Here is an 18,501-nt window from a genome sequence, read left to right as displayed (position 1 = left end):
AGTGAGGCCAGGGATCGAACCCACAACCTCATGGTACCTAGTCGGATTCATTTCTGTTGCGCCACAATGGAAATTCCAGAGCGGCTTGATTCTTATTTCTAAAATTATTGCTTCATGTGCATCAATATCTGCTGACTGGATTTGCGACATCCTTAATGTTTTCATTGGTTTTCTTAAATCAGCAATTATGCTCTTAAGACATAAGCAGCTAATATAGTCCATAGACGAAAAAAAAAAGCTTTCTAGTTTTTTTAATAAAAGTCGCACATTTTCTGGAATGATGATTAAAATATCCTGTCACCAACAGTGACAGTTCTAAAATATTATTGGAGTTAGTTGCTTTTTTTTTTAGAGTAAGAAAATATCATTGTTTTAATACTGTAATAATATTTCCATGGAAACTTCACTGTATATTTTATTGCTGTATAAATTTCAGCTAATATGGTGCTTAGGATGAAATATGACTGTACCATAATAATTAATTTCAAGTAGCTCTAATAGATACTGGAAGTTTCTTTTAAAAACTATAACCACTAATTAGTCAAATGACAACACTGTTGGCAGGAAAGCGGGTCATGGTGTGTCTGGGCACAGCCTGCTACTACTTGGTTCGAGCTCGTGATGGCACTCCATACCACTGGCTTTCCTTTGCCTGGCTAAAAGTCACATCGATACTCATGAACATAAGGCTCTGCCACAGGAACCTTGCTGATGTCCCCTGCACAAGAGCCTGAAGGTTCACAAGGTACAATATTGTGTGGCATTGTTCCTTGTCCAACCAACACCTTCCCTCCCTTTTTCCTTCAGCACATGGCAGGTACTGCGCTCCAAGAGGGTTCGTGAAATACAGAAGGAGATGGACGATAGCTCCTAATGAAAAAGGTTGTGTTTATTCTTTTTTAAAGCTTCCATTTATTTTTATAAATATTCTTTAAACCAGAATGCAATTTTTATGAGGATAAGAAAGGGCATCCAAGAGGTACTCATTTGAAAAATGTAGCCACTTATGTCCATTTAGGAGCCACATGCATGTCTGCCAACATTTATATTTCTCACCGTGTGGTCACTTCTTTTATTGAAAGCATGCTCTTTAGGCTTCTGTTAAAGAAGTTCTCAAGGTCTCAGAAGAACAGATTGCTAGGAATTGGGATCCCTGAGGGAGCAGGACTGAGCAAGGGTGACGTTTAAAAGGTCTCTTAAGTGTCTCCGATGCTGGCCTGTGCTGGAGGACGCAAAGCTTGAGGGGTTCCCCAGAGTGAAGGAAGCCTGAGACCTAGGGTGCCCGGTTGAGCTGATTTAAGAGGAGACTGGAGGAAAATGAGGGCTGACGAAAAGAGCTGAATTTGGATTTCTACCTAGGGACCACTCAGGACAAAGAAACTATCGAAAACTAAGGTTGAGCAAAAAATGGAAAGGAACAGATGAATGTAACAAAGGGAAGGATATAAGAACAAGGCTATGCATGAAGAACCTGTGTTCCATTTTCTGGAGCCTCTCATTTATCCATATCATATTTGCAGATGTCAACCTGTGATTCAATGTTTGTGCCCATAGCAAGATTTCACAGTACATGGCTTGATGAAGTTTTATTGTCCATCTGGTCCTGTTACCTAATAATAGTTTTAATGAAATAAATGACATTATTTTATCTATATCTTATTACATTTTGATGCATTTTTAGCTATAGAAAAGATTTGATTATGAGCATTATAGCTATGCCAGATAAATGGAAAGATAGATGTTCATATACATATGTATTCTTATCCAGAGTAAGATATATATATCAAGTGAGGATTGTTATTGACTAACTAGTTAAAATGCAATTAAGTTTCTATGCTTGCTAATTAATTATATTGATCAATATCTCATTAGCAGTTCCCACAGCAAGCAAGCACTCTTTTAGGAAGCAGAGTGGGGGAAGGGCATAGAGTGAGCATTAAACAGATAAACATCAAGACTTTGCCCAAGTAGAATAGATGATCTCTCAACAGGCAGCTGAGATGACCTAAGAGGAAAGGGCTTTTGTAAAAGGAAGAGTCAGGTCTTCCAAGAGTCTAGCCATTACCTAGCTTCCTGACTGGGGCACCTATTAAAGTAGTTGCCTCTGAATATTGCTTTAAATTATCTGGTAAAAGCTCAAGTTTCTTGGGGGTTAGGCTATATAAATATCCACAAATAAGCAAATAAATATATATCACATAATACGGATTGTGTTCCTTTAATCAATTCTTTGAATGTATGTCTTTATGAAATCTAAGGTGAAAAGAACTTGTAGATTCAGTTAAGGAGTCCTATTAACTGGGCGAGCCTGACCTTGACATTGAGTGATTGTCTTGATGCCCTAATTAGGTAAGCAAAATTTTTTAAATAGCACCTAAACTAGGACAGTTCCCACCTTAACTGACACAGCACTATTAAAAAGGCAACAACAAGAAAAATGAATGGGCAGAGTAATTGCCCAAACTTACAATTATGTTTTAAACAAATGAGTCATCATGACTGAACGTGATCCACTGGCCCTTCAATAAGGTCTAGTCTCTAGACCAATAATCTGACCCACACCAGTCCGAGATCATCTGGTTAGCATCTCATAACTTCCTTCCGGCTTTCTGCAGATTCTCTTCCTTTACCTGAGAACCTCACACTGCCCCTGTCCCTCCCCAGGGCCTCAGCTTGGCCCTGTTCACCTGCACTGGTCACGCTTGGGTCCCTTCACAATCTCCTGGAAGATGATCATGATTCATTTCCAAGGTTTGGTGAGGTTATTTCCACTTCCGTGCTAGGAATTTCCTCATCTTAAATTCACACCAATACTAAAAAGGAAACTCCATTTTTGACAATCAGCTTTCAAGGACAGCATTGTTCTAGCATCTCATCACACTGGCATTACTTTTCAAAATATTTAATGTCATCATATTGTTGACTTTTCCAGCATTCAACAAAGGGACAGACATACATATATAACTGTCAAAGCTCACTTGTCCTTAATTTAACGTTATTTATGAGTGAAAGAATTATTACGCTTTTGCACTAATAAATCTGACCTGGCAATAGCACAGTACATATTAATTAGACAAAGCACAATATTGATTTAGATATTCTGCTCCTAACCACTTTTATTTTCCCTGCTACTTTGTCAGCATCTCAACTGTTTTGCTAGTCTAACTTCCAACACAACAGATTGCTTTGTAGAACAGAAAAAAAGATGCTACAATGCATTTATTGCCATTTAAGTAGCCCCTTTGTGATTTTTAAAAATTGGATTCAAACAGCAAGAAAATAATGATAGCTCTCTTCTAACTGGCTTCAGGTGCAGCATTTATTTAAACTTGAATGTCTTTGTATTCAACACAGTAATCTGTTATTTAAAGAAAAAAGTGGAATTATTACCCTGGTGGCTGTTTCATTTGGACACCCTTTTTAAAGGATAGTTTATCTTGGGTAATGCAGATACACCCAGCGGAAGTAGTCTGAAGCCAAACTCCTGTATCCTAAGGAAATCACAGACCGAACATTTAATTTCAGGACTGGATCCTAAAGTCATTGGCGGGTTTCATCTTCCAGCCCCTCCCAAGCAGAAGTGTTTAGTGAAAACTCCTCTATAATTATGAGCCACTTTAAAAGGCTGATATTCAAATACTTGGAGAATGACTGAGCCGGCCTAAGTGTTTTCTACTGTGCACACAGGAGCTCAGGGTGTTCAATCATTTTCTTCTCCAGTGTTCTTCTTCCATCAGGACCGGAAATCATTCATACTCACTCTTTCAGGCTTAGACATGTGTCCCAGGTACACAATGGGATAGCGATTTTTGCCTTCTTATAATATCCTCTCCTTAACTCCTTACCTTTCAAACCCCAAGGAAGCATCAATGCCCTTATTCCTCTTCTAGATAATATGACTAGAAGACAAGTGGCATTCCATTTTATATGATAATTCAGAAATACCCTCTCCATATGTAAGGGCTATTATGAAAAATCATACTTGAACTTTCTGTGAGTTGCTTCAGCGAAAAGATTACACTTTATGAAAATGCAAAGGGCAAGTTCTCATAGCAATATTAGGGTGAATACACTCTATCACATTAGAGGCTCTTTTTAGTACACTAATTAGTGTTGAAAATCTTATTACATGTGCAACGTGGGCGAGTTCACATTGCTAAGGGAAATTTAGCAATCATGCTTTCTGGACTTGCTTGGTTTGACATAAAGCAAAATTAACACAGAATCATACAAATTCACTTGGAGTTATTAGTTTAAGCTTTTACTTAACCAGTGGTTCCCATTAGCTCTCCTAAGCTTCAGGGAGATTCTCAAGGAGAGCTTTTTTTGTTTTCTCTGGATTTCTTTCTTTCTTTGTCTTTTTTAGGGTTGCACCTGGGGCAGATGGAGGTTCCCAGGCTGAGGGTCAAATCAGAGCTACAGCTACTGGCCTACACCACAGCTACAGCAACAACAGATCCGAGCCAGGTCTTCGACCTACACCACAACTCATGGCAACGGCAACGCTAGATCCTTAACCCACTGAGCGAGGCCAGGGATCGAACCTGCAACCTCATGGTTCCTAGGCGTATTCGCTTCTGCTGCACCATGACGGGAACTCTGAGATCATCTATGTTGAAATGTTGGGAAATATTGTTGGAATAGTTGCAATATGAGATCACTATTTATATGCCCAAATCATAAGCTTAGCTAGAGATTTTGAAAGATTAGATTTGCTTGTTTCCTTAAGGAAATGAATTCATAAAAAAGTGCTATTCAGGATAAGGAAATAGATTTTATAGTTGGAAAAGTTGGCTGCGGGATTGCAACAACCTGGCTGTGCATTGCTTTATTTGTTAACAAATTTTTCCCTGGATGTTTCATGCACAGATCCTACTTCCTCTCAACATAGTTTGTAATTATTTCAAGGACAGAGTCTTTAAATTTCCCATGATACCCAGCCTAATAAAATAAGTGCTTGCTTACAATAATAATTACATTTTGTATGTATTTTATGTACAATAAGTCATAAAATAAGTTCTTGCTTAGTACAGCAAAAATCAACTTTTAGAGAGGCCATAAATTCTATGACCATTAACATCAGAGAGAAAGGATGACTATAAAGTAGGATGAAGATACATTCAACTTATTTAAAACTTTTTTTCTTCATGTCACCTCCTCAAAAGATGTGCTAGAACTGAGTTTGGCAAGATTGCGCTGGACTAAAAACGGTGGGACTAATGGAGTAAGTTGATTTGGAGAAAGTCAAGGTTTTCTTCTTTCCAAAGTGTCCTAATATCCTCAGGAATAGTATCGTCAATTCATCAGTTTATTTTCACAAATTCTAGAGAAGAAACTAGCAAAGTATGCAAATCGATCTATGTTGTCCTACCGCGAAACTTTCGAATTTTTAAAATTTTTTCTGTCTTCCTATTGACCTATAGGTATTCACGTTTCATCTTATTATGGAACGTTCTCCTTGCCAACCCAATCCATTCTTTTTTATTCAAAATTATCAAGAGGTCTTCCCTACTCCAATTTTTTAAAAAGTTCTATTCTGATTAAAGAGATGGGTAGTGTTAAGGAATAATCATTTTTTTCCAAAAGGCTTTGTACCAAAAAGACCCGGCTGTTGTCCATTACCCTGGGGAAAACCCCATCCGAGCGATCTTGGATGGAGAAGAATACATTTAAGGTTTTATCATCTTGACTCTTTCCTTCCTGACTTTCTTTATAGTTACTAAGTAAGAGAGGTCATATTAACAGTTCTTTATAGTGGGACAAAGAACTTTTATAATGGGACAGGCTGAATTGAAGCTCTTTTGTATATTCCGAGGAACACATATCATACACTTTTAATGTTCAATTTATTAAACTCATAAATCTAATACACTAAATGTTGCACGTTGCATTCTCTTGAGCAAATGCACTAATGAAAAATATGATTAATTAAATTCCATTAATAAATTTAAACAGCAAAAGTAGATTTATTATGGCTGACCTTTTTGATCCCTTCAATGCCTTAATCAGGGTCCAAACATACAAAAACACAATACAGTTAAACTTTGAACAACATAGCTGAGGGGCAAAATGGAAAATCCAAGTGCAACTTATAGGGAGGTCCTCGGTGTCTATAGTTCTCCAGTACCAGGCTTCCTCTGCATCTGTCATTCCATATCCAGCAGATTCAACCAACTGGGGATTAACATTCAATCGTAGTATTATAGTGTTTACTATTGAAGGAAAAACCCCTCATGAAAGTGGATCCACACAATTCAAACACCTACTGTTCAAAGGTCAACAGTAATTTCCAAATATTTCATGTAAACTTAAGCTAAAACATGCACATTGTGTGTTTATTCTCTTTCTTCATTATTTACATACTTCTAAAATACCTTCCTATTTTTGTAGCTATTTTTTATTATATCTCCCTAGGGTTGGGGTTTAACAGTGTTGTTTGAATACCACACAAGGGTGGCAGAGTCTTATCAGACCCTGAGAAAAACAAAAGTTTTCAGGGCCTGAGGTTCTAGGTTTATTAAGAAGTAATTCTTGGAGTTCCCATCGTGGCTCAGTGGAAACGAATCTGACTAGTATCCATGAGGACTTAGGTTCAATCTCTGGCCTCGATCAGTGGGTTAAGGATCCGGTGTTGCCCATGAGCTGTGGTGTAAGTCAAAGATGCAGTTTGGATCTGTCATTTAGCTATAGTTGTAGCTGTGGTGTAGGCTTCCAGCTATAGCTCCAATTTGACCCCTAGCCTGGGAATTTCCACATGCTACAGATGGGGCCCTGATTTAAAAAAAAAAAAAAAAAAAAAAAAAAGGAATTCTTGGTTGGTGTATAAGACATGATTGCTACTTCTTAGGTGAGTTTTTTGCAGTGGTATCTTCCCCTAAAATTACATAGAGTTTTAACCTCACTTTGAAAATCTGGTATAACCCATGGACTTATTAAGATTTATTGGGCCCTTTCTGTTAACATTTTTTTAAGATATGTATTCCTTATTAATATATTTTTATAAGTAGAAGGGTCATGTAGAGCTTTAATAAGCTAAGTGAAAGATGGGAACTGTGCAGTTAGCTCTTCTGTTCAGAATTCTCTTTTGCTCCAGGAATTAGATGCAGCCTTTGGCACTGATCAGTCCTGCCAGCTCTTCGTACAGGAATTTTCCAGATGTTTGGTTTTCACATAGTTTTTTTTTGTTTGTTTGTTTATTCTTTCCTGCTCTTGTAGACAGAAATAAGTACAAAAATATGAATTTAAATAATAGATTTAAGTATAATTGTATAAATCATTATATTCTATTGTATATATTAATACTAGAAGAAAAAATCTGTATGTGGCAACCAGAAACTACAAAATAAATTATAAATATATGCTATTATATTTGTCTTTTTTGCATAGTATCACTAACATTTCCTTTAATATATTTTTTTTTCATTATATGGCTGCACCTGCAGCATATGGAAATTCCTGGGTTGGGGCCAAATTGGAGCTACAGTTGCTGACCTATGCCACAGCCACAGAAACACAGGTTCTGAACCACATCTGTGACCTACACCACAGTTTGTGGCAATGCCGGATCCTTAACCCACTGAATGAAGCGAGGGATCAAACCCACATCCTCATGGACACTAGTCGGTGTCTTAACCCACTGCGCCTACAATGGGAACTCTGCAATATCATTTTTTAAAATAAATTTTGCAGAGATAACAGCAAGACTTTTTGATTAAAAACAGCTTTGCATGTGTTGTAATTCAGAAAAGGTTTTTTTCCTTAAATATATTTGAATATAATTTCTGTTCCACTTTCTCTGTGTCATTATGAAAATATTAGTTATATATGTATTGGATCTCTTTTGGCTCCATCTCTCTTTTTCTTCTGTATTTTGAATGCTTTCAAAATGAGTTAATCGAGGTGTTATAGTGACATACAATAAACTGTACTTCTGTAAAGTATATAATTTGATAACTTTTGATACATGTCAATTTAAAGCATAATCAAAATAATGAAAATACCCTTTACTCTCAATTTTTCTCATGTCGTTTTTAATCTTTCTTTTCCCTCATCTTTCCTTCTTCATGCCCAGGCAGCAACTGATCTCTTTCTATAATGATAGATTATGCATCTCCTATGGCTGAAATCACATAATACATACTCTTTTTTGTCTCGCTACTTAAACTCATCATGATCACTTTGAGATTCATTGTATATTGTTATGGATATCAATAGTTCAATCTTTTTTTATCACGAAGTAATATTTATTTATTTACTTATTTACCTTTTTAGGGCTGCACCACAGCATATAGAAGTTCCCAGGCTAGGGGTTGAATCGGAGCTGCAGCTGCCGGCCTGTGCCATAGCCACAGCAATGCAGGATCTGAGCTGCACCTGCAACCTACACCACAGCTCAAGGCAATGCGGGATCCTTAACCCACTGAGCAAGGTCAGGGATCCAACCTGCATCAGAGTCATTTCTGCTGAGCCACAATGGAAACTCCATGCTGAGTAATTTTTATTCTATCAAGATACCACAATTATTCATTTAGCTATTGTCCAGGACTCACCATTAGCTCTGTTCGCATTGTACTCACAGTTCTGCTGCATATATAATAATCACTCCCAAATCTAATGCCATTGCCCAGGCCACTCTTCCTTGTCCCAAGCCCACAATTCCCATTGACTATTAAGCATCGCTGCTGGAATTTTTATTGGCCAGTCAAACCTTATATGACTTGGATCTCATCTTTCCTCTCAAACTGACTCCTCCCCTCTGTTCCTTTACATTGGATCAAGAAACTAACTGGCTTAAAATACTCCAAAGGCATCTCACTGTTACTAGACTAAAAATCCAAAGTTCTTACTCTTGGCTACAAGACTGTATAATCTAGACACTGTGTATATCCCTAGATCCATCATGTTCTAACTGCTTGCCTCCTTCTACACTTCCCGAACATCCTCAATGAAACACTATTTCTGGACCAATACAGCTGTCCTGCTGTTGCTGAAACTCAGCCTCTGCCCACTGACGCCAAAGAGAAACACAGAGACAGAGTTTTGGGTGAAAGAGAAAAAGATAGCTTTTACTGCTTTGCCAGGCAAAGGAAGCCACAGCAGGCTAATGGCTTAAAGACTGTGCCCCCCCATTGGGAATAACTGCGGGGAGTTTTATAATAAAAAGGAGAAAAACAGGATTCCAAATAGGAATCAGGGTTGAGGGCAAACAGGCATTCTTCTTTCTTGGGGGGAGTCTTAGTCATCAAAGCTGGTGTCAGGAGATCTCAGCATGACCGTGATGGTGATCTTCCGAGCTACTGCCAAGAATAACAATACTTGTAGAAAGGGCATATTGATCAGAACAAACTAAGGGCAGAGTTTCATAGGACAAACTATGAAAGTTCGTGAAAAATACCATGTGCTAATAATCTTTAACCCACAGGCAATTGTGCTCAGGGTGCCTAATCTTTAGCTTACAGATGATTGTGTTTGGGGTGTAATTAAGCCAGGGAGAAGGATAAGGAAGGACTCTAAGCTGTTCAGTTTTAAAGTACTCATTTCTAAAAGAAGCATAAGGAATATAGCTTTTCTCTCAGGTGTATAAGATGCCTCCATTATTATGTGTATCCCTTGAGAAGGACCCAGGATCCTGCCCCAAGGCTGTCCTATTGTTTCTTGACTGTTCCTCCCTTGTTTGTCTCCCCTCCCTTTCCTGATCAGCCACTGTCTGAACTTGCCCCTGAACTCAGGGAAGGCCATGGAGGCTGAATGAGGCCCATTTCCTAAGAATAAGACATGGGGGACACAGAAAGGCTTTTGTGCCCAGGAGCCCTATAGGACCAGGCTCAGCTACACTACCTTGGGGGCTTTTGTCTTGTTTTCTTTGTCTCAATCCCTTTTCCAGTGGACCTTCCCAGGGCTGAGTTCTTCTCATCACTCAGTTTTAAGCTCATAAATTCCCTCATCAAATAGGTCTTCTTCACTGCTGCCCTCCCAACCAAAGTAAATATCCCCTTTACATTCTCAGCAGCCCGTTTCTCTAGTTGCACTTGCCACTGTAACCTTTGTTGAGTTACTTCAGTCTAATGCTGTTTCCCTTCTTCAAGGTTTAAGTCCCTAAAGATAGAGATTATGGGCTGTTCAGTGTCACAGCCCAACCCTTTGAACAGTGTCTGGCACAGGAGAGCACCTGATGAATACGTGTGGCATGACTGAAGGTGTGAGTAGGTCAGTATCACTCTACACCCAATAATCCTAGTCAGTGATCTTTCCCCTGCCCCCATGTCTGCTTTGTCACCAATAGACTGAGTCATAAATTCTAATTCTTTAACATGTTCTATCAACCTTCGCTTCTTTCTCTCCACTATTCCTACCTTAAATTCAGGCCCTCTTCTCTCCAGAGTGCCTTAATTCAGGAATCTGCTAATAGATTTTTCTGATGCCATTTCAACTCCCTGCTGTCCTCTGCATGTTTTTAAGGTACAAAATGGATTAAGCTCTGTCCTACTTAGATTCATTCAAGGTATTTGCATATAACAGAATTTAAAATTCAATTTTATTTCCATTATATACTGTTTCCCATCATGGTTATGTTTTCTGGCTACGCTTTCCCTCTGACTTGGAACTCTCCACGTAATTCATACATATAAGTACTTACACGCTGAAACCCCAAAAGTTTCTTTAATTCTCTGCTGACATTCTCCAGCAGCTTTCTCTTCCTGAATTGCACTTGTCAACTACGTTATCTAGAAAAAAAGGGAGTAGCTCATCTTGAAGATGCACACACATACACGCCATCAAGTCCTTGAGCCCAGTAATACAAGCTCTGCCCCAGGACCCCATAACTGTGGTTTATTCACAGTTCTAATAAGCTATGTGGTGCTCATTAAGATCCATATGCTCTCAGTACCTCAACTGCCTCTTCTGTAAACTATGAGTAAAAAGATCACTGGCTTCATGAGATAATAGCAAGCATTCCACCTGTGACAGTTGTTATGATTAAATGTGACCACTTCCTCCTTGTATCCCCTCCATATCTCCTTTCCTAGAACCGGAAGCATCTCCCCACATCCTTTGCTCAACCTATAAGACAGCAAATGCTTCAAGACAGGCCTCCCATCTTTGTATCTCATTGTGAGGACATGCTCAATTAATACTTGTTAAATAAGTGCATGTGTTAATTAGCAATGAAATTGCTACCTAAATCCAACTGGTTTGATTCAGAGCACAGGAGTCCTTCTCCTCAAAGGGACTGTGTAAACTTTTGATTTTTCCAGGTAATCCCAATTATCTTGTCTATCCAAATAAAACCCATGAATCCATCTTGGGGAAACACAGCATGTTCTCACTCTACAGATAACCTAGAGGATATTTAATCCACGGAATTCCAAGCTATAGGGCTTCATACCCAAGCTTGCTTCATGAATAAATGTGACAAATGAAATGGGACTAATGGGGAGAGATGTCATTTCTTTCTCTACTTCCCCCCAAGTTTCTGCCTTGGCCCCTAGGGAGCCTGTGCTTGCTCTACACAGGGTGGGTGTTTGAGATGTACATGGGACCCTCCTAGCTCCTAGGTCAGACCCAGCAACCACTGGATGCATTTATTTATGTTTTGTTTTGTTTTTATTAAAGTATGATTTATAATATTTCCTCAATTTCTGTTGTATGGCAAAGTGACCCAATCACAGTTTCCTGTGCTGTACAGTAGGGCCCCATTGCCCATCCATTCCAAATACAACAGTTTACTTCCAAAAACCCCAAATTGCCTGTTCATGCTCCTCCCTTCTCCCTCTCCCGTGGGAACCACATGTCTGCTCTCTTTGGCCATGATCTATTTCTGTTTTGCAGATAGGATCATCTGTGCCATATTTTAGATTCCACAAGTAAATAATATCATATGGTATTTGTTTTCTTTCCAGCTTATTTCACTTAGTATGAGAATCTCTAGTTCATCCATGTTGCTGCAAATGGCATTATTTTGCTCTTTTTATGGCTAAGTAGTATTCCATCATATATATGTACCACATCTTCTTAATCCACTCATTTGTCAATGGACTTTTAGGTTGTTTCCAGGTCTTGGCTATTGTGAATAGTGCTGCTCTTTCAATGAAAGTTTTGTCTGGATATATGCCCAGGAGCAGGATTGCTGAATCATATGGTAGTTCTACATTTAGTTTTCTGAGGGGCCTCCATACTGTTTTCTGTAGTGGTTGGACCAATTTGCATTCCCACCAACAGTGAAGGAGGGTAGCCTTTTCTCGACACCCACTCCAGCACTTGTTACTGACTTCTTAATGATGACCATTTTGACTGGTGCGAGGTGGATGCATTTAAATAGAGATCAGCTTCCCTTCATCTTACCTGCAGAGCCTGAAGCTGAACTCTCTCCTTCATTTGCAAGGCCCACATACAATGTGAAATTCACCTGGGCAGAAGCTGCTAAAGTCTTATTCCTGTTTCTGGTTCCTACTCCACCGTAGGTGGCAGAGTAAGCTGTGGTAAAATACTGATTTTCAACATTTGCTTCATATTAGATCCTCCTGGAGAGTTTAAGAATTCTAAAGCAAAACATGCCACACCCACCCCAGGCTACTTCACAGTCTGTGTAAACAGAACACAGGCATCTGTAGTTTTTGGAACTCCTTGGGTGACTCTGATGTGTCGACAAGTATGAGAAATATGCCCTAAGAGAGATGATGAGTTCTGGTTCTAACCATAAGGACCATTCAAGCATGGCAAATTAGCTCATAATTTAAAGATCGGGAATGACTGAATATTGGATCCCCTAGCCATCTCTTGACCTTTCTTCTACTCTCCATTTACCTGGCTCCTCCAGGGACAAGACAGCCCCTGATAACTCTGGCTCTGCCTAGACTGGAAACAGCAATGTCTTCCCTCCAGCTTCTCCTAACACAGCCCAGGTGGGAAATGGTGGGAGAGCAGGAGGCAGAGAGAAAGCAGTATGGAGGTTCCTCGAGAAACCAAAAATACAAACCACTTGAGCCAGCAATCCCACTCCTAGGGAGATTCCTAAAATAATTGAAATTGGAATCTCAAAGAAATATTTGCGCCCCCATGTTCATTGCAGCATGATTTACAATAGTCAAGATGTGGAAGCAACCTAAGTGTCCATCAACGGATGAGTAAATGAAGAAAATGTGTCATATATACAATGGAATGTCATTCAGCCTTTGAAAAGAAGGAAACGCTCCCACTTGCAACAGCATGTCTGATTCTGGAGGACATGAGGCAAAGGGAGATAAACCAGACACAAAAGGACAAGTATTGCGTGATTCCACTTACACGGGGTATCTGAAATAGTCAAGCTTCTAGAGACAGTAGAATGGTGGTTTTCAGGGACTGGGGGAGAGGAGTTTCTGTTCAATGAGTATAAAATTTTAGTTATACAAGAGGAAGAAGATCCAGAGTTCTGCTAAACAGCATAAGTGTGTATATTAACAATATTGCATCCACTTAAAAAAATTTTAGAGGGCAGATGTCAAGTGTTCTTAATCCCCTCAAATAAATAATTAAAAAAAATAAGTGTGTCCATCTATATGCTGTCTACTTGGATAACATAACGTTTGAAAGAGGAACACACAAAATTTGTTTAACAGAGGTTTGTTTTTGTTTATTTTTTTTTTCCCAAAAAACTTAGAATAAATAAAATGCTGGCCCATTACTAAAAGAAAAAAATCTGGTGTTATCATTTACTCGGAGGGAACAAGCCTGAGAAATAAATGAGGAACAGCTGGGACAGACATGCTACGTTATCTGCTTTCTCTTTAAGATGCAGTTAGAACTACTAGGGGAAGGAAGCGGAGAAAATGTCTGGAGAAAGAGGGATTATACCGGGAGAGACAAAGAATCACTTGAGGGACTTCTGTGCTCAGAGCAGTAGCTGAAACGTGCTAATGATCAATTTAACACCTGCCATTTTAATTAGCGCCTCAGGATAAGGTGACATTGAGGGAAAGGGTTGGAAACCGTAAAATGGCCTCAGAAGCAGCCTGCGGTCAGAGGGAAAATAAAGAACCCCTGTCTATAGAAGGAGGTGATTACAGTGTATTAATCAGAGGGAGCACTATTCGCATTTAGGAGTTTTGTTCATCAGGGTGTCTTTATGATGTAAAATTTGGAACAGGCACTAATTTGTGAATTGTCTCGAGAAAATGAGGTTTGATGTAAACTTTAAAAAATGTTTCCTTGTAGCCTAGAGATTTTAAAGAATCAAAATAGCAAAGAGTATGTGAGACTCAGCCTAGTTTTTCAGGAGTCTTCCTATTAATTTGAAGTACTAGTGGTAGGAAAATACAAACTCCCATTACTTACAAACCCTGTGGCCAAATGTAGCAAAAATCAAATTTCAAATAAAATCTCTCATAAGGGATTATGTTTTGAGCCATAGAATCCGGGGTGGGGGGGAGTCACACCATAAACATTCCCAATGTCACAGATTTTGAGCAATGTCTCATATTACTACCTACCTGAAGGACCTCATTTCCAACCAGTGGGGCTCTCCAGTCACCGGTTTGTTCCAATCCTCCAGGGTCCATGCAGTGTAGAACTACTCTGACCTGGTACCAAGTCTTTTCTCACCACTGTCAGGCCTTTTCATATGGAACTGTGTCTCTCTCAGGACACGTATCTGGCACCAGTATGAGTAAACCCATACTCAAGAAAGATCGCCAAAGCAACATCGTGGTTCTCAGCTTTTCCAAGATCATGAGAATGGCATTTAATCCCCAAGGGGGTTGACATTTTTGGACCAGGGGAGTGACCAAGTCAGAGGGACGATGTGGGAAGTTTCGGTTTGATATACATGATGGAAGAGATATAGGAAGCAGGGTGGCTACTCAGAGAACCTGCGTACAGTGGTCCTGGAGAGAAATAGGAAGGAGCTAAAGACAAGTGAAGGGTGTGGGAGAGGGAGAGGGAAAGGAGGAAACAAAGGTAGGAGGCATTTCACGTGGAGCTGGTGACTAAAGTACGCCTGAAGCCAAGAGGGGCGCAGTGGCTGACGTGGTGAGCCAAATGGTGGTGCCATGATTCTCAAAGCAACAAAGGCAGCCTAACAAACCTCTCCTGAGCATTTGCTGCACAGAAGACCCAGGACCTGTGCTGGGTTCTGGGCCCACAGAGATAAGTAAGACAACGCACAATGCACTCAGAGGGTTGGTAAATTCATGAAGGAGGAAAGCAAGTCTGTAGCTATTCCTACAATTTAAACTTCATCACAGCTTACCAGTCCAGAGAGTGATTTTTGTGGTGGAGCCTGGGGTGAGGAGTAGGAGCCAGAGATATGACTGAGGTGAAGGTCTGGGGAACATTCAGGAGGCATGGTGCAAAGAAAGAGGATTAGCTCAACAAGGAAAAAGGACTGAGCCAGACAGGTGGTGTGAAAAGTATAGGAGAAGAGAACAAGAAAGGGCTTTGAACTTTAGATGATATGGAAGGAGGAATGAGGAAATAGGATGTTGATAGAAAGACCAGGGGCAAAGAGGGTCCACATAAAAAGAGTAATGCCAAGTAGGCAGAATCCTGTTATTGAATGAGTATGCCATGGAAACCAGCCCAAGCTGGTTTCGTTTAGAATGATAATTGAAATGTGGGTCTTTATCTGCCTCTTCCCCTGCCCAGATGGTGAAGCTAAAGCCTTCAATTACTTCTGAGGGGCAGGGAGGAGATAAAGTATGGCAGTACAAGTCTCCAGTTTCTCCCTGTCATGTGCACAGGTCTCACTAGCTTCTTAGTATCCATGGCCGATGTGAAAAGATGCTTGTGTAAGTCTATCTTGTTGCAATCTGAATTATGATCATTGGGGTGGCATTTAACAATTGACAATAATTATGGAGATATTTAAAAGTGTAATTGTTTTGACAGCATTTAAAAACTATCTCCCCCAAGAATACAGGAAGATGACCTTGAATTGCATATCCACACCACGAAACGTAACGCAGTCACTGAAAAGAATGGATGAGATATCCACCGTTTGACTTGGAGTGAATGCCACCAAAAAATTGAAAACGAGCTCAAGAAGTATGACTAAGATGATGCTGGTTTTCTATACAACAAACTGATACAAAATTCCCTACATGACTATACTTGTATGTGCAAATTATGATTGCATGAGCTTGCAGAAAATATGGACCAGCACATACGAGATGCCTACAAGCATTCCTTTGAGTAGAGGGCTATGTGGATGCGAGGAAGACAGGGTGGCGGTGCAGCCAACATAAAAAGAAGAAAAAAAGGGACTGCACTTGAAAAACACGTTGCAACAATTACATTTATGAATGCATGTAAAGTTTTCCACATATGTGTAAGTGCACTTGGAATATATTTATATAGAAATTTGGTTTCATAAAAAGGTAAAAGCAAGAGCAAATTGAGTAAGAGGGTATATAGAATTTCAAACAAGATGAAGGGGGAGCAAAATCTGGATTCACTTTCAGTTTGTTACCCCACCAGGGACTATTTCTGTTTTTTCTTGTCCAAAGTCAAGGCTTTGGAAACTGAGCTCCCTGAACATGTCAGTGCTGTTTCAAGTATAACTTATTTCTGTGAAATCTCCTTTACACATCAGTTCCAATGGAGGAAAACCAGCTTTCTTCAACTATCCCGGAGTAATCTTTCAGGGGGGCCTGTCGTTTCTGACTAGTTCAATTGTTAATTACTTTCTGCCAGCATCTGAAAGGCAGAACTTTAGTTGTGGTCAACTTCCCTACTGAACTACAGATTTTCAAAGATTTCCTCCAAAACTGGATATTATAGCTGAGTTGTAGTCCTAGCTATGCTTCTGGGATACTGTAGAGCTTTCATGAATTTGCTTATTTCCAGCATTTACCAGTAAAGTAGCTAGAAGCATCAGACAGCATTAGTGAAGAATTCCCCTTGGTCTCTGCTGCCATGGCCAACCCAGGGCCCATCTATGGGAAGGGATGCTTAAGCAGAGTTAGGACAGCAGAGATGATGTGAATGAATGGCCAATAAACAAGCATTGTGGTAGAGTCCTGGGGCTCCTCTCTTTATACCCTTGCTCAGGTGCTAGAGTGCACTTTTCACCATCATTGCCTTTTCAGATCCTCCTCATTCCCAAGACTCAACTCCATGGCTTCTCTCACATTGCTCTCTAGCTTGAAGTAATCTTCAATCCTTCTGCCCTTTTCTGTCCTGCAGTAGAAATCAATCTGCGTTCTTTCGTCATGTACCACCGTCTACATTATATAACAATACAGTAGCTTGTTTTCTACATTTTTAGAGTTTCTTACAGAGTAGGTATCCCTTCCCATAATTGTGCTAAGCCACCAGGACACAGCTAACAGTCAGTACACGAACAGCTTTTGCTGATTGAATCATCGCTCAGCTAAGACAAATGCTGAGCCACTCAAGCTGCCGGTCTACACCACAGCCACAGCAACCCGGGATCTGAGCCGTGTCTGCGACCTACACTACAGCTCAGGGCAACGCCAGATCTCTCTCTAACTGGCTGAGCGAGGCCAGGGATCAAATCTGTATCCTCATGGATACTAGTCGGTTTCCTTACCGCTGAGCCACAATGGGAGCGCCCATTCAGAGATATTTTGGTTGGAACTTTTCTCTTGACCTTTGACCAATTCTACAAATGCAGAGACATTTTCAGAAAGAGCCCACTCCTCCCGCTCCTGGAGCAGAAGATGCTGTTCATGCTGTGTCTTTCCCAATTAAGCAGCATAATCAATGTTGAGTTCTTACACTCTGTTGGTATTCTAAAAAGGAGAACAATGACCTTTGTGTTAATTAGTTGATACAAGAGCCTGCTGGGTCTAGAAGAAGACTTAATGAAACATAAGATTAGAGATTCTAATCATAAATATGCAGGTAATAACTAATGTTGATGAAATCAAATGAACATGCATCCATACTAACATGCTTTTTAATCCTCCTCCTCTGATTAAGATGTTCTTAGGATCACCTAGCAATAAAACAAACATACTTAAGACCACCCCAAAAGTCTAGAAATATAAGGAAATACTTCCCTGTCCTTTTTTAGATGAGGAAAGAGATCACTGCTTTCAGTTTAGAGGTATGTTACTGAAAAGTTGTTTACAATTTGAAGGAAAGCATTTTGAGCATATTATTTAAAAATATGACAAACATACTTTCAAAACTAAGAAGAGCTCCTGCTTCTCAAGCTTTGGAGACCCTCTATTCTGGTGGCAGTCTGTGTTTTTGAAGAAGAAATAAATAGTGAAAGGATATAGGATCAGAGGGAAAGGGGGAGGTTTTATTTTAGGTCTGGTGTCTGGGAAAAGAAAGCAAATATAGGGTGTTTATATTCATAATACTTTTAGGGAGTTCCTTTTGTGGCGCAGCAGAAATGAATCCGACTAGTATCCATGAGGATGTGGGTCAGATCCCTGGCCTCGCTCAGTGGGTGGAGGATCCCTCCTTGCTGTGAGCTATGGCATAGGTGGCAGATGTGGCTCAGATCCTGTGTTGCTGTGGCTGTGGTGTAGGCTGGCAGCTGTCACTCCAGTT

The 18,501-nt window shown here is 39.9% G+C and overlaps 1 long non-coding RNA gene across 2 annotated transcripts in view; it reads right to left on the bottom strand.

Moving 5' to 3' along the window:
- LOC110255828 overlaps nucleotides 1-18,501 on the bottom strand; it is a 225,944-nt gene that overhangs the window by 3,305 nt on the left and 204,138 nt on the right. The gene's annotated exons all lie outside the window — the stretch shown is intronic.

This window comes from Sus scrofa, chromosome 11, assembly GCF_000003025.6.
Source record: "Sus scrofa isolate TJ Tabasco breed Duroc chromosome 11, Sscrofa11.1, whole genome shotgun sequence".
Lineage (NCBI taxonomy): Eukaryota > Metazoa > Chordata > Mammalia > Artiodactyla > Suidae > Sus > Sus scrofa.
This window is presented reverse-complemented; position numbering and strand designations above follow the sequence as displayed.